Below are 15517 nucleotides of genomic sequence, written 5' to 3' on the forward strand. Positions count from 1 at the left end.
ACTGGGGACCCCAAACCCTCCCAGCACTACACCCCAAGTTAGACCGTTTTTGGGAACTCTTGTTTCTATTTAGCTCAAATAAATTCAAATATGTTTTGCTGAAGGGAGTGCATACCATAAGATGGCATCCTGAGGCAGAGGACCTCCACTGCTTCTTTGACTTTTCTTGGATATTCAGTGAAGTAATTATATCTTCTCCTTTACCTGTCGTTGGCTGTTTAGCTTGCATGTTGGAGTTATTGGACCCCGTAAGTGACAATAGGGCCTGGAATGCTATACTAGAGAACAAGGAAATGTAGAGGTAGAGTCCCCTCAGGTCAACCAACCAGCAAAACTGGGTCACTCAAATTATAATTGTGTTGCAACAGCTTGCTGTCAACAAGGCCCACAACTGAGGAATGAACAGAGTGTGGGCATTAATTAGCATGACCAATAACTAAGGGATATGGCAATCACTTCAACGCCTCAATATTAACCAGTATTCTTGCAGGGAATATTCATCCAACACAAGGCCTCTACATGAAGCATACACCACTCATCCAAACAATGCTCTTTGAGGGGTCAGGAATGAAAGCCGGACACAAAGTTGTCATGTTTTTGGTTAAATACTTTTATTTAAATCAAAACAGGTTGGGGAAAATCTCTCTGGCCCTATTTTAAAGAGGAGTTTCCCAACCTAATAACCAAAAACTAACGATCTGTCTGTGTCAGGATGTCAATAGCTGAAAAGCCGTTCTTGTGTCTAAAAGGTTCTATCCTGACCCTCACACTACAAATAAAACAAAGTGAGAAAGGAAATGTCTTTAGCCTGATATTGGCAAAACGTGTTCATAAATGATAATTAGACTAGCTCCAACAAAAATGTTCTCCAAGATGAAAATACCTTGGATCCAGAGGGTGGTTCCCTTTCCCTGGATTCCTAAATGTGATGGCAATGTCTCTTTACTAACAGTTCCTTTGTGTCTCTTCTTCATTTCACAATATTCCTGTTAGGCAACACGTTCTGTAACATTCTTTATCACAAGATTCTCCTTTGTCTAGCAAACACTGTCCTTCTTGTAGTTTTGCAAATCACCTGGTACACTCTCATGCCAGGACTTTCTATGCAATTCTAACTGCCTGGTATACTCTCCTGCCAGGACTTCTCTGTTGATTTCAACTGCCTTGTATACTCCCCTGACAGAACATCTCTTGTGTTTCAATTGCCTGGTATCCTTCCCATGCCAGGACTGTTCTTGTGTTTCAAGTGTCTGGTACCCTCCTCTTGCCAGGACTTCTTATGTGTTTCACAGTTCCTCTGTATCACCAAAATTACATATACTGTTCTTGACTCTGTATATCTGTTTGCTTTAATGTTCGTTCAAACTTTGCCCCACTCTTGTATCTCATAAATGCATATCTTATTGGGGTTTTGATCTGTACTTTGCCTTTTCTGCTTTCAAACAATCTTCTTGTAGTTTCTGTATTAGCAATCTCATAACATTCAAATTGTCGTTGGTGCAGTCTCTGAAACACCCCAGGGTTCCTACTTGCTTTGGGTTGACTCACCAGTTCTCTCCAGCATCTCGGGTCCTGATCATGCTTCTGCGGTGTGACTCTGCCGTTCGCTTCCCACTCTCGATCGTGCAGACATCCATCCGGCTCCCTTCGCGGCTCAGCGGTCACACACCTTCTTTCCTTCAGGTCCCGGTCTGGAGAACGATGCCTCTTCAAGTTGCCAAGCGCCCAGGAACTTTCATGTCTCCCGGCATCTCCACAGCAATTCTGGCTTGCGGTTTCTCCTTCTGTCTTGGTGGATTCCACTGCTCCGCCAAACCGGTATGTGTCTTCCGCGCTCATAATTCCTTTCAAAGGAACCAACATCTTCTCCTGTACTGCCACACTCAGTAGTGCGGTTGCAATCTTTAAATGTCCCACGCACAGGTAATTCCGTAGAACAACTAGTCTGCACATTATGCTTCATGTTCTTGTTACTTTGTACTAACTCCTTCATCCTCCTCGTCTCAGTACTTAGGTGGCTATGGGAGTTGGAGTCCATGTTTGTCATTGGACTTTCAGTATTGATATCGGATAAAGGTACACCAGATGCACAAAAGGTGTTGGAGTTTTATTCTTCAGGTCATAGGTGGGTGTTAGAATGAAAGAATATTGGGAAGAGGTTTCTTTGCTTACTATATAAGGGGATGAAATATATGGCAAAATGCCATCAAGATTTTGGGCATTAGAGGGTCTTCTTCATGGGAAAGGGGGGATACCGCGTCTCGTCCAGTGAAGTCACAATATCTTCCCGGTAGTTGTTCCATCCCATTTGATCCTCCCTCATATAGCCACCCCCAGGGTCAGGATCAGGTAGCGGCTGCCGTCCCCTGGCCACATGGGAGGAGGTCACCGCCGGGGAATCCGTATTGACTCAACTGGATTTATCACAGCTCCCATACTAGTGGAGGCGGAACCAACATTTTGCCAGACAAAGGCATCGCCCCCGGGTCGCGGGGAAGAGCAGGCCCCCAAGCACAAATAATTTGTTTTCCAGGCTGCACAGCTTCCGTATGCTCTTTTTTCCCAAGAGCCACCCAAAACCTGGGCTTCAAAGAGTGAGGGCTTCCTCTACTAACCTTCTACTTGCCTTCCTTGGCAGAATGCTGAGGTTGCAGAAGTCCCCAGAAGAGCACCGGCCATAGACTGGCCAATGATAGCCTCAGTATAGTCTCAGTCCAGAGTGCCACTGTGCACCTCTAAGCTGCCAAGCTCCCAAGTTGCCATCTCTGGGGGGCATGTGCTGCTCCAGATTCGACTGGTCCCCATTGAGCACAAACCACTGATCTTGTCTAACGCGCGTATATCTACAGTGCAGAAAATGTTTATTTTAGGATTTCCAACAATCAAATTGGCTCTCAGTTCTTCAATAGGGATGTTTGGGGCCTACCAGACTTTTAGGATGTGTTCATAACTCGGAATGTTAGTTCTATTGAACCGTGCCACCTGCTCTTTTGACTGGGGCTAATGGCATTTTCCCTAATTTGTTGGCTTCCTGACTGCAGGTCGGATATTTAGGAACTCAACCCTCCACCCCCTTTTACAACACAACCACTTTCACACGGACAGCCCGCTATGAGAGAAAACAGTGTCCCAATACAATTGTCAGGCGAGGTTAGGCAATTACTGACCATCACACACACCTGACCTCCATTAAGCTTCCCCACTCGGATAAAAGGCAGAGCAAGAGGGCCCACTGTGAGCGAGGCAAAGCACACAACGAAAAAGCAGTTTTGAGATGGCAGCTGAGCAAGAGAGAAGAAAGGCGGCAAAACAGAAGGGGAATCGCAAGGAGGGAAGTACCCTTGACCTTTTTCGACAAGGAACCGCTACTTTCCGGAAACCTTGAGAATAGAAAGGGTAAAACCAGGAATCCAGGCTGTAGAATGCTGCATTGTGTATCGGAGATACACGTAGCCGAAGCACAAGCCGCTGTGGTAGTGACCTTAGCTCCTAGAACAAAGCAGCGTCAGTGAAATCCACACAGCCGTTGAGTTGGGGAGACCGATACAAGACCGGTCTGTGTTGAAGCCAAGGTTGCAAGTAGCAACAGTGTATGGCGAGCGCTGAAACGAACATTGTTAAACCGCATGTGACTAAAAAAATGCAAGTAAAGTTGAACTGTTGATAAGAGATTGAACTTTCAAAGCAAGATATAATACCTCTGGCAGAGTGGGCGGGCACCGTGTGGGTGCTCAATCGAAGGTCTCGGTAAGGTATCCAGCTGAGAAGTGACAAAAAGGAAAGTGACAAAAAGGTTATATCAAGAAGCAAACGAGTAATTGTGAATCAAAGTGGTCCTGCGACGGGTTGAGCAAAATCCCACGCAGTTGAAAGTCTTTGGGGCTCATTCTGAGCTTGCCTGGTTCGGAAACAACGATACCGGTAAGCTTACCGGCACTGCTGTTTCCAGACCGGCATATTACAGGTCTGCATGCCGGTGCCGCTGTGCCTGACAGGTCGGACACTGCCAGACACAGCAGCCACAGTGAGCAGACCGCCACGGAAGCACCGGCAGTGTTATTAATGGTGCCGGTGCTTCCGTGTTCCCCATTCCCATAGAGTCCTTTGGGACTCAATGGGAATAGGGAATTACAATTTACCAGTGCCTGACTTTCCCCCGGTGTTACCGGCAAGTCAGGTGCCGGAAAATCATTGCAGGTCTGGCGGCAACCTGCCGGTAGTACCGGCACAGTTACCACCGGACTCAAAATGAGCCCCTCTGATTTGTGAAGTAAAGAAAGCTTGGAAAAGTAGATAAAGTTGGTCTGAGCCCGGCGTAGGGAGATCACTTGAAAGCTTTGTGTTCAAGTGGGTCTGAGCCAGGTGGAGGGGAACCCGGGGTGTACAGTAAATCACCCGAGAAGGTTTTGTGTTAAAGTGGGTTTTAGCCCTGTGCACGGGGACCTGGGTGAACTGAAAATCACCTGAGAAGTTGTATATGTAAAATCCTAAGAAGAAAGGAACTTTGATGTGTGTCGTGTTATATCAGGCCCTCTGAAATAAGAGACTTTGAATGGCAAAGGGACTTGGGCACAAAAGGCCATGATGTTGAGGTTTGAACTGCATCCTCGTGCTAGAGAACCCAGAGAGTGTGCTAAGCTCGAGTGTGCCGCCTTGTCCCATGCTGAAAACGAGAGGAAGGGAAGCCAACGGCTTGAATATCCTGACATATCATTTCTTGAATACTTTTCTTTTGCTTAACATTGTTTCCCACACTCTCTGTATTTAGAAGTAAGTTTTGGCAATAGGTTTATTAGTATAGGCCCTTTTATTTTGACATACTTTTATTTTGACATACTCAACTAGGACTGCGTTATTATTATTTGATGGTCGTAGCTTGCTCCCATCTTTAGATTTAGGATTAGATAGGCCTTTTGCAAACCCAATTGAAGTTCAATAAACACCCGTGAACTGTGATCACTTGTGTCTGTTTTACTGTTTGATACCATGCCTTCCTTACATGGTTTAGTGGGTTTTGGTTAGAGAGGCCTTCGTAGAGGTCTTTATTTATAAAATATTTTCTCTAGTGGGCTAGTGGTCGATTCCCCTTCGTGGGCTCCATCAGTCGCTGTCTGCTGGAGCCACGTTCAGGTTTGGGATGACTTGCTAGTGTTGTGGCATAGGTCGCATCCCGCTATGCAACTTTTTCTCACCTGTTCTTCCGCAGAGGTCGGTCTGCTGCATTCTCCCGCAGTACCAGCTATGCATCTTCCTGCAGAGCAAAGGGCGCCATCATACATGTATAGGATGGGTTGGTATGGGCCTGCCTGCACACACTTTGGCACCTAGAGGGGTGTGCGTGGTCATGTCCCCTCCCTCCTCTGAGAGGACTCTGTGAGGGGTCAGAAATGTAAGGTGGACAACTTTGTGATGGGTTTTCAAAATATGCCATTTTATTAAACTCAAAAGGGTTTGATGAACGCCTCACTATCCTTATCCTGACGAGGATTTCCCTGCCTAAAATAAAGGAAACACTCTAACAAAAGGGTTCTGTCCCTCACACTTGTACATACAGCAAACCCAAGGTAACATATGGCAATTCAGATGCAACAAAATGAGCAGTTATATTTAAGACCAGGTAACTGCTTCTCCTTGTAACCTGCGTGAGCTTCCTCTCCCCAGATTCAATCAGGATTTCAACCGACAGTTCAAAAGAATAAGGAAATCCCATCTTTCAACCAACAACATTCCAATATAGTTCCAGTAAGTCTCTCAATTGAACTTAACCAACAGTTCAAAATGTTCAGCACATCTTTTGTCTCTCCACTTGGGGCATAGAGTTCTAAACAACTTTTCTTCAGAAAATAAGTATACGTCCACAGTTCATCAAGATCAACAAAAAGCTTTTTGTTAGGATCCTTCTTTAACAGTTCACAAAATATTTGCATTAGCAATATTGGTTTGTCAGGATGATTCCACAACTATTCACAATGTGTTTTTGTGGTCTTGCCACTTCCGCTTCTTCATCAACACTTTTAACCACACAACAGTACTTCAATGACTTCTGCCTGGACCACCCACCTACCAGGCCTACGCTACAAGGTCCCTTGTCCTAGCATACTCTCCTGCCAGGATTAGTAAAGCCATTACTACCTCTACAATAGAGTCTATAAACAACTAGCTTCTTAATGGTCTTTTCTTGGCTTTGAGAATTATAGTTCTTTTTAACTGGATTGGTTATAAAAAAAATCCTTTGGCTTTGGCACCAGTTGTTTATATTGTTTTCTAATATTGCCCTTTCGTGTTGTGGATAATTAATCTGACCTTCAAAATCACAAAAATACTTGACTGGTCTGTTCACCCGGTTTTTGTATTGCCTCTTTCTCCACTTAGTATCAGATTGGTATTTCACATAAGTATCTTTCGACTTCACATTATTTCAACATGTAAATACTTGTATTTCTGCCACTTTTCTTCTCTTTCATTTGCTTGATATTCAAAACTCCCAGGCTTGACCAGCGGGCTGTTACAGAGCGCTCAAGGGTCACAGATAACTAGTGAACTCAGTGGGTTTGGCTTGCACATCTACCTCGCTTCTCTGCCTTTGGTCGTTCTGCTTCTTCTGCTTCGGGCGGTAAGGAAAACTGCTTTGCTCGTCTTCCCTGGCACACGGTAGTCAGACAAGGAGCATTCCTTGCTCCAAATGCTTTCTGGTGATCACCTGCCTTATTGTGGGAAAGCATCTCAACTTTGCACTTCCCCCCACGTTACCACTGCAACCACGATCTTCAAGGGGAAGGTTTTCACAAATAACGCTTCCCCCTGCAAGATCTCTGCAACCAAAGTCTCTGAAGGAACAGACCGTATGTGTCGACATCCATACTGCAAACTCTGGTGACTCTGGCATCTCCTTTCTCCTGAGTTTCAGCTGCAATGTGGAGTTACAGCAACCACTTCATCTCCCCCTACTGCTCTCCCTGCTACTCGCTATGGCTTGCATGTGAGGGGAGCTTTTATGCTGCCCACTCCCCCTCAGGTGTGGGTCATTTGCCTGATAACCTGCAACTCACAGACCAGTTCCTCTGCAACCCCTTTCTTCGTCCCAGTACCTTGGGCATTGTGGGATGTAATAAAGGTTTTTGCTTTATGGGAAACTTAGAGTTTTCAGAATCTAAGATGTCAATATTTAGAGATTCGTTTTTACCCTTTTGTTGATCATCGGAGTTTTCACCTTTATAGATGGACATGATTTTGGAAGGGGGATTTGTATTCCAATAAATGACTGGTTGTAACAGTTTTGACCACCTTGAGGGGGGCGTGGCCTGGTGGCCATGTGAGCAGACGTGCTTGTGGTGAAGCTCCCGATGATCCGGCATTAATCCTGTGAAAAAAGTGCAGATGCACGAGCCCTTCAAAGAATATTAAAGCAGGCGCAGGTGTATGAAAACACAGGGCACTGAAGCAGACGGACTGGAACACTCATGCTGCGAGGAGTCGGCAGATAAGAGGGAGCAAAGTTCCCGAGAATGGAGCCCCACGAAGGCAAGATGGCGGAGGCCTCGGGCGGCTGGGAGACAAAGGAATCCGTGTGCGGACCTGCGACTGCACCCAGGGCATGAGTCAGCGCGGAGCGGGCCGTGGGCGGAGAGGCAGATCCAGTGGAGTGACACGGATGAGAGGATTGTGCCCCCAATAGCCACTTCGCAGACGAAACAAACAGACGGATAGGCAGCCGGCGCTAGGACTGCGCATGTGGCGAGGCAGGAGCAGCTGAATCTCTTCGGCCGGGCAGTGGCAGTGCCCGGGCATTTTAGGGCTGGAAGATCATACCAACAGATCCCAGCCAGACAGTGACTGGCCTGGGGAGCCGGCGACAGTGGTGCCGACCGGCGGTTGCGCATGCGGCACCCGGGAGGCGCCGTGCATGTGTGCACACGGGCTCTGAGTCCGCGCAAGAAAGTGGGCACAGGCGGCGGACCCGCACGGCTCGCATGTTGAGGCGGCCCAGGCATCCTGCATCTGCGGAAGACGGTGCCGCAACCTCACCTATAGATGATCGCTGAGGGCTGTGACGGCTGCAGTCAGCTGGGGAGTGCCCAGCGGACAAAACGAAATGCTGGCAGACTGGTCCCCTGCGGGGCGCGCTAGAGGAGGCAGATCAGGCACCTAGAGGGCAGGGGGAGAACCGACTCAAGCACTCCCTTACCTGGCGGGGACAAGGCGAGGACAACGCACGGGAATTGGAAACGTGGCTCCCAAGCTCAGAACGGAGCTTGGGAAGAAGGAACCGCCAGGAGCGAACACGCTGGGTCCCACAGTACGCCCTGACAGAGCGGAGCAGGGCATGCAACGCTAGACGGATGACACTCACAATGAAAGGGGTGGGGGGTGTGTCAAAATGGATGGTGATTCCCATCAATAGTGCCTGAACGTACAACTGCCCAGCTGTTCAGTTGAGGAGAAGGCTGCTGACCGTAACACGAAGTTGGGTACACACGTGGATGAGCACCTTGGTGGCACACACATGAGAGGAACGGGCAGATACATGACAGACGCCAGTACCCCCGTGTGAACATACAATAGGAAGCAACTTGGGGGCTCTGATCCTCAAGCTGAAAGCAGGAGGAGACAATCATTGTAGCGTGGCACCTTCGGGCGCAGTCATAAGTGCGCCCACTGATACGACTGTGTTGGCCGTTGCGAGTGTCCCGGTGTTGCCCAAACAGCAGAGAAAGGATAATAAGGGCCAGCCTGCAATAGCCTGAGGAAACCCTCCTGGGTGTGCATAGCTGTACGCACTGAATGACGGTGACCTGGACGCTCTACACAGAACCCTGATGACATTCTGCGCGGCAGCGGAGTACCTCCGAGCGCAATCACGTGTGCGCTAAATAATACAGAGGTGCTGCCCAGCACATGTGTCCCGGTACTGCCCAGATCGCTGTTGATTTTCTGGGGCATGCCACGGAGGAGGCTGACAGACCTTTTGAGGTGCTGAGGCCCCCATGCTTGGGTAAGGCCTTGGACATTGGAACGGAGTGTGCGCCCCCCTCCCCCTACTTGCGGAGCATAAGAGGTGGGCGGACCCACAACATACGGCTGCTGCGTCATGTCTAATAAGCCCCTAAGACAAAAAGTGAAGCAACCTACGCTGGACGAATTTGCCAGAACACCGCCGGGCCCGAAAAGTGCCAGGAGCAAAGACAAGCCCCCCGCAGGTGGCATGGCCGCCGCGGGTACAAATCAAGAGATTCTGGCTGCAATTGCGGACTTGAAAGCAGACTTGAAAGCGGCCTGGGAGGCCAAGCTCGAAATAGTTGTGGCTCAATTGAAAACAGTGGTTGGACCTTAAGGTCGGTGAAGTGCAGGAGGAGGTGAATCTACTCCGACAGGATGTAAGGTCCCTGTCGGAGCGCACAGAGAGCCTGGAGAAAGAAGGGAGTTCGAACACAGAGGACTGCGCCTCACACATGCCCTGGCACAAAGAGTGGGCAATCTGGAGAGCAGAGCGGAGGAAGCGGAAGGACGCGCCCGAAGGAACAACATCCGCATTGTGGGTATACCGGAGGGAACAGAGGGCCACAACCCCACGGAGTTTGTCGAAAACATGTTGTTACAAGAGATAACCGGAGGAGTTCTGTCCCAAGGATTTGCTGTGGAACCAGCGTACAGGGCCCTGACGAGGAGGCCGCCGCCAGGCAATCCGCCTAGGCCAGTTATCGCAAAGATCCTTAACTATCGGGACCGGGAAAGGATTCTGGAACACTTTTGCAAAGGTGGAACAATCAAGCGAGGGGAGGCACACATAACAGCCTACCCGGACTATACTCTGATGGTGCAGCGGAGCCGAATGAACTTCGGGGCTGTTAAGAGGAGACTGAGGGAGGCGGGCCAGAAATACATGCTACTTTACCCGGCGAAATTGAAGGTTTTTCATAAAAACAGAACTTTATTTTTTGACACTCCGGAAGATGCCATGGGGTGGCTTGATACGCAGGGTTGCCCCCAGGAGCCTGACATCCAGACGGAAGAAGGAGGCGGACGAGATAAGTAAAGTGTAATGGGTGCACAGAGAGATGGTGCGGCTTCGGACTATGGGACTTGATTATAGTCATTGATGTGGCCTGTTCGTAGACGGGACCAGAGTAGAATAGATAATATATTGTGTGCACTGTGACTGTTGCTTTATTAGGGAGCCTTGCAGGGCTAGTCCTCACACCCCCATCTAGTATTAATAGTTAAGTGGCCATTAGGGCAACTTCACCCTACTGAGCTCTGAGCGTACCAGACAGGGCTAGATGTGGGGGTGCCTGAGATCCAGGGATGGAGCTGGGCAACAGTTGGGGAGGGAGTTGTTGGGGAAGGGATGGGCGGGGGGAGGGGAGGGAGGTGGGGAGTTTGATGTGTATATAGTTTTGGGGAGTTTGAGTTAAAAATGAGCCTACAGGGAACAGCCCTAGAATTGTATCTCTATTACGCAGGCGGATGGGGTTGGCCGAGAGGGAGGGAGATGGGTACTGACGAGCCATGGGGGATCTTAGAATAGTGACGTGGAATGTCAGGGGACTCAATAGTTATCTAAAAAGAAATAAGGTCATGCTCTATTTGAAAAGACAAAAGATAGATATAGCATTGTTACAAGAGATGCATTTGACACGGGAAAAACTGGAGCTGGTGGGGAGAAAGTAGAAAGGTAGTGTAGTGGGGTCTTCGTATTCAGCCTATGCTAGGGGTGTGCTGGTCTGGGTGGCGCCGCACGTCTCGTTCCAACTGGTACAGGAAACTGTGGAAACTGAGGGGCGCTTGGTCATAGTGAGAGGGTTGGTAGAGAATAAAGAGTTGTGCATTGTAAACACGTACGCCCCTAATCAAAACACGGCGGAGTACTTCCGGACTATGTGCACCAACCTGAGCTTGTGCGTGGGGAGCGCAGTGATCTCGGGAGGGGATTTCAATTGTGTGTTAAACCCCGAAGAAGACAGGTCAGATGACAAGATGGTCAGTCCGGCCCCAGCAGCTAGGGCATTGCAGTCATTGCTAGACGACTTTGGATTGGTAGATGTGTGCAGAACGAAGCATCCTAATGAGAGGCAATATTCACATTACTCGGCCCCACAACAGCTGCACACTAGACTTTATGTCTTTGCCACATCAGATGTAATGATAGAGATTGTTCACATAGAATATAAAGCGAGGGTCCTGTCGGATCACTCACCCCTGGTTCTGGGGTGGCAATATTGCCGCCCTAGGGCACAGATTCCGATGTGGCGCCTCCGCGCGGAGGCGCTTAACGATCCGGTTTTTCGGGAGGATCTAAGAGATGAGATCATTAGCTATTTTGAGGTGAACACAGGCAGCGTTGACTCGGCGGGGACACTGTGGGAGGCCTTCAAGGTGGTGATGCAGGGTGTGGCCATCGCTAAATCGAAAGGCCTGCAGGATGGGGTCCTGGCTGATTTACAAAGGGTGGAAGGGGAATTAGAAAGAGAACTAAAAAGTGAAATCATAGACACCGAGCTGGTGCTTAAACTACAGCAACAGTGCACGGAATACTGGGAAAGGCTCTGTAACCTTAATTACAAAAAGTACGTGGAGAGACAACATGCGGGTGGAGATAAAACGGGCCGTCTCTTGGCGTGGCTATATAAGAGTGAAACCCCTATGCCCCCAATTAGGACAATAACCAGAGAAGATGGGGAGGTGGCAGACACCCAAGAGGGAGTCAACAGGGAATTTGCGGATTATTATAGAGAACTATATGAGGATAGAGGAGGAGGCAGCCGGGATGAGATGCTAGAAACTCTGCAAGACATGGGATTGCCCAAGATAAGCGCAGAAGAAAGAAGATGCACCAATTACTTTGGAGGAGGTTGTTAGACAGCTACCTACTAGTAAGACCCCGGGAGCGGATGGATTACCTAGTGAATTTTATAAAGCATATGGGGCGGAAGTGCTCCCCCCAATGTTGGAAATGCTCAATGAGGCATTTGAAGTGGGACGGTTGCCGGAGTCGCTCAGAGAAGCGATCATAATACCGCTCCCTAAACCTAATAAACCTTGGCATAGCTGCGGATTGTACAGGCTGTTGTCGATGCTGAACCAGGACAGCAAGATATTAACAGCTGTCCTGGCGAATAGACTGCGAAGAGTAATTAGCAAGTTAATACACCCGGACCAAACGGGCTATGTCCCGGACAGGAATATTACTCACAACCACAGGCGACTCCATCGGGTGCTCGAATGGGGCTGTGACAATGAAGGAGAGATGGCAATCGTGTCTTTGGACGCGGTAAAAGCTTTCGACTCGGTCAGATGGTCATGGCTGGTGGCGGCCTTGGGAGAGTATGGAATGGGGCCGGGGTACATTAGGTGGGCGGAGATGCTGTATAGTGCGCCACTAGCCAGGGTGCGAACAGGAACAGTGATATCTGAGAGATGGCAACTTAGCAGAGGCACTAGACAGCGGTGCGCCTGGTCCCCGATGTTATACATCCTGGCTCTGGAGCCCCTGGCACTATACCTGAGGCAACAATACAATGTGATAGGTATTGAGGTTGGGGGGGAACGGCACCTGATATCCCTATATGCGGATGATTTGTTGTTATACTTGAGACACCCGGAAGAAAATCTTCAGTATATTCTGGAGGTGATGGAAAGGTATGCGAGGTTGTCCGGTATAGCGGTGAATCCCCAAAAATCTAGCATTTTCCCGCTGGGCAGTTACAAGGGGATCCCTGTAGAAAGGTTGCCGGTGTTGCAGGTGCCGTGGACTGTGAGCTCCTTCCGCTACCTTGGAATAGATGTGTGCTATACGCCGGAGGAGGAACACAGGTGTAATACCGAGATGGCCGTTGGGAAAATCCACAAATGTATGAGGTTTTGGGAGAAATTGCCCTTAGCAATGATGGGGCGGGGAGCGATGCTTAAGATGGTGGTTCTACCCAGGCTCCTACATTATTTTAGCAATATCCCGCATATGATTCCAAAGAGGTTTTTTGTTCAACTAAATGGTATGTGAAGAGACTTTCTGTGGCATGGTACCCGGAACAGAGTGGCGCTCTGGAAGTTGCAGAAAAAGGGGATGTCAAGCTACCTAATTTTGAGGCCTATTATATAGCTAGTCAATTACAGTTTCTGGCCAAATGGCTTTCCGATGAAGTGACCCCTGAATTTAGATTGTTTGGGCAGGACTGTACCCCGTTTTACCTGAAAGAAATTATCTGGTTGCCTGAGTCAGAAATAAAGGAGTGCCCGGGGATGATGAGGCTTGGGTGGAAAATGTGGCGACGAGCATGTATAATGATGGGGGACCCGCTCCCGTGTTCCCCGCAGGTACCTCTGGTTGCTTTGGCGGGAGGAGATGAGCAACTGAGGGTGATTAACAGAACCTATTGGGAGTCGGTTGGGCTAGTAACGTTGGGAGACATATGGCAGGAGGGGACCATCAAAGAGTTTGAGGGACTTGGAGAGGAGGCAGGACTGGATGGGGGTCAGTATGTTGCGTATCACAGGTTGGTGCGGAAGATTCGTATAACGTGGCCTGAGACAGTGCTGGCGGAGGAACCGGACGCCATTATGGAGGCGATATATGACACAGCTGAAGGGGGGGCATGAGATCTCTAGATTGTATGAGATGATAATGGCTAAAGTTGGAAAGGAATTGACGCATTTGAGATTGGATTGGGAAACAGAGGTGGGAGCTCAAATGGAGGATGGGATGTGGGAGCAGGCCCTGGGATACCATAAGAAAGTATCTAGGAATGCCAGATTGCAGCAAATACAGCTGTACGTAACGCATAGAGCGTATATGACCCCGCTGAGGATATCTAAATTCAGGAATGCTGGGAGACAGGCGTGCCCTAAGTGCGATGAAGAGAATGCTGATATGACACACATGTTTTGGTCATGCCCATTGATCGAGTGTTTCTGGAGAGAAGTCGCACAAAAGCTGGCAGAGAAAGGGGTCACGCTCGCTGTAGACACGGCCTGGGCCTGCCTGTTGGGAGGGTTTCCTAGGCCACGAAAGCTGAAGCATGTTGGGAAATTGAAAGACTTGGCGTACGTGCTTGCAAAGCGAAGGATAGCTATGGGTTGGAAAAAGTGTCATAAGCCACGGCTGGAGGTGTGGTGGAAAGAATTACAGAAATGGTCGGAGGCTGAAACGGTGCTATGGCAGGAGGCAAGTAGCATGTCTTGGGAGGAAGAAGTGGGTACCCTGATGGCATGGAAAGCATTGATATCTGGACTATTTGGAACAATGCTAGATCCAGAGGAATCTGATGAAAATGACGCCCTGCCGTGTGTAACAGATATTGAGTGTGAAGGATAAAGAGGATTGTGAAGGTGGGTGGGAACAGGGGGGCAGTGAACAAAGACTATTGATGTTAATGTAATGATTGTGGATTGCACTGCGTGTTTGGTTTGTATTATTGGTTGTATTGAAAAAATAATAAAAATTCTTTAAAAAAAATAAATAAAACAGTTTTGACCACCATCTGAATAATTAGCTTTAGAAAAGAAAACCTCCCTCCAACAGCAAGCCATTACATATTCTGGAGTCACAGATTCTTCCTCCTCTGAGTAAGACAAATAGCACATCCCTCCCAACGAAGTCCTCCCGTTCCCTTGGGGACCTTCTCCTCCCAGGTGATCCTCGCGGCTAATACCATCCCCAGTGTTGGAATCAGGTAGCGGTTTCCTTCCCCTGGCCACCTGGGAGGAGACTTTAGGTAGGGTTTTTATGAGGACTCTGCTGGATTCATCACAGCTGTCACAGTGACCCTTTCACAACAATAATTAATATCATCACAACGTAATGGAAACATTTCCCCAGATTCTGCCCCGTACTGACACCTTTCTGTCCAACAGAAGCTGCCTTTTTTGCAATGCATCCACTGTAATATCAATTTTTACCATTGCATGAAACAAGCAGACTACAATGGTCATAGGGAAACTGGAAAAGAAAATAGCAGGCAGCCATGTGCAACACTTTGAAGCTGAAAAAAGTGCACAAGATCGAACATCCACCACACCTCAGTGAAAAACACAGGGGCTCATTCTGAGTTTGGTGGTAGTTAAGTGGAATTACTGCCAAAAGCAATTACCGTTACTGCCATAGGACTTTATAGGGATTTTGTCTGAATTAACGCCAGCTGTAATTCCTTGATTTTGCAGATTTCATTCGGCGGAAAAGTGGAGGATTTACCTCCAGCATTTGGTAGTGGAAGTTAGGGTTGGGGTAGGTTTTGTAAATGGAAAGAGTTGCGGAGCGAGAAGGGAGGTGGCGTTGAGAAGAGATTATATGGATTCGGAGAGAGTTGAGATGGTTCTCGGGTGGAGGAGAGTGAAGAGAGAGAAGAGAAAGGAAGAGATAGCGTGAGAAGTGCGTAGTCCAGTTGCAGCTGAGAAGAAGCAATTAAGGGTACTTGCAGACAAGTAGCAGGACACAGCCAATCAAAGGCTCATAGACAAAGAGTCAAAGAGGCTGGTCGATGGCTGGTCTTCACCCTTCACTGCTCCACCCTCAACTGGGAGGTCC

The 15517-nt window shown here is 48.6% G+C and overlaps 1 protein-coding gene across 2 annotated transcripts in view; it reads left to right on the forward strand.

Annotated features, from left to right (window-relative positions):
- The window catches only part of LOC138467869 (N(4)-(Beta-N-acetylglucosaminyl)-L-asparaginase-like), a 601150-nt gene that overhangs the window by 481817 nt on the left and 103816 nt on the right, over nt 1-15517 (forward strand). The gene's annotated exons all lie outside the window — the stretch shown is intronic.

This window comes from Ambystoma mexicanum, chromosome 4q (assembly GCF_040938575.1).
Source record: "Ambystoma mexicanum isolate Mex_15411 chromosome 4q, UKY_AmexF1_1, whole genome shotgun sequence".
Classification (NCBI taxonomy): Eukaryota; Metazoa; Chordata; class Amphibia; order Caudata; family Ambystomatidae; genus Ambystoma; species Ambystoma mexicanum.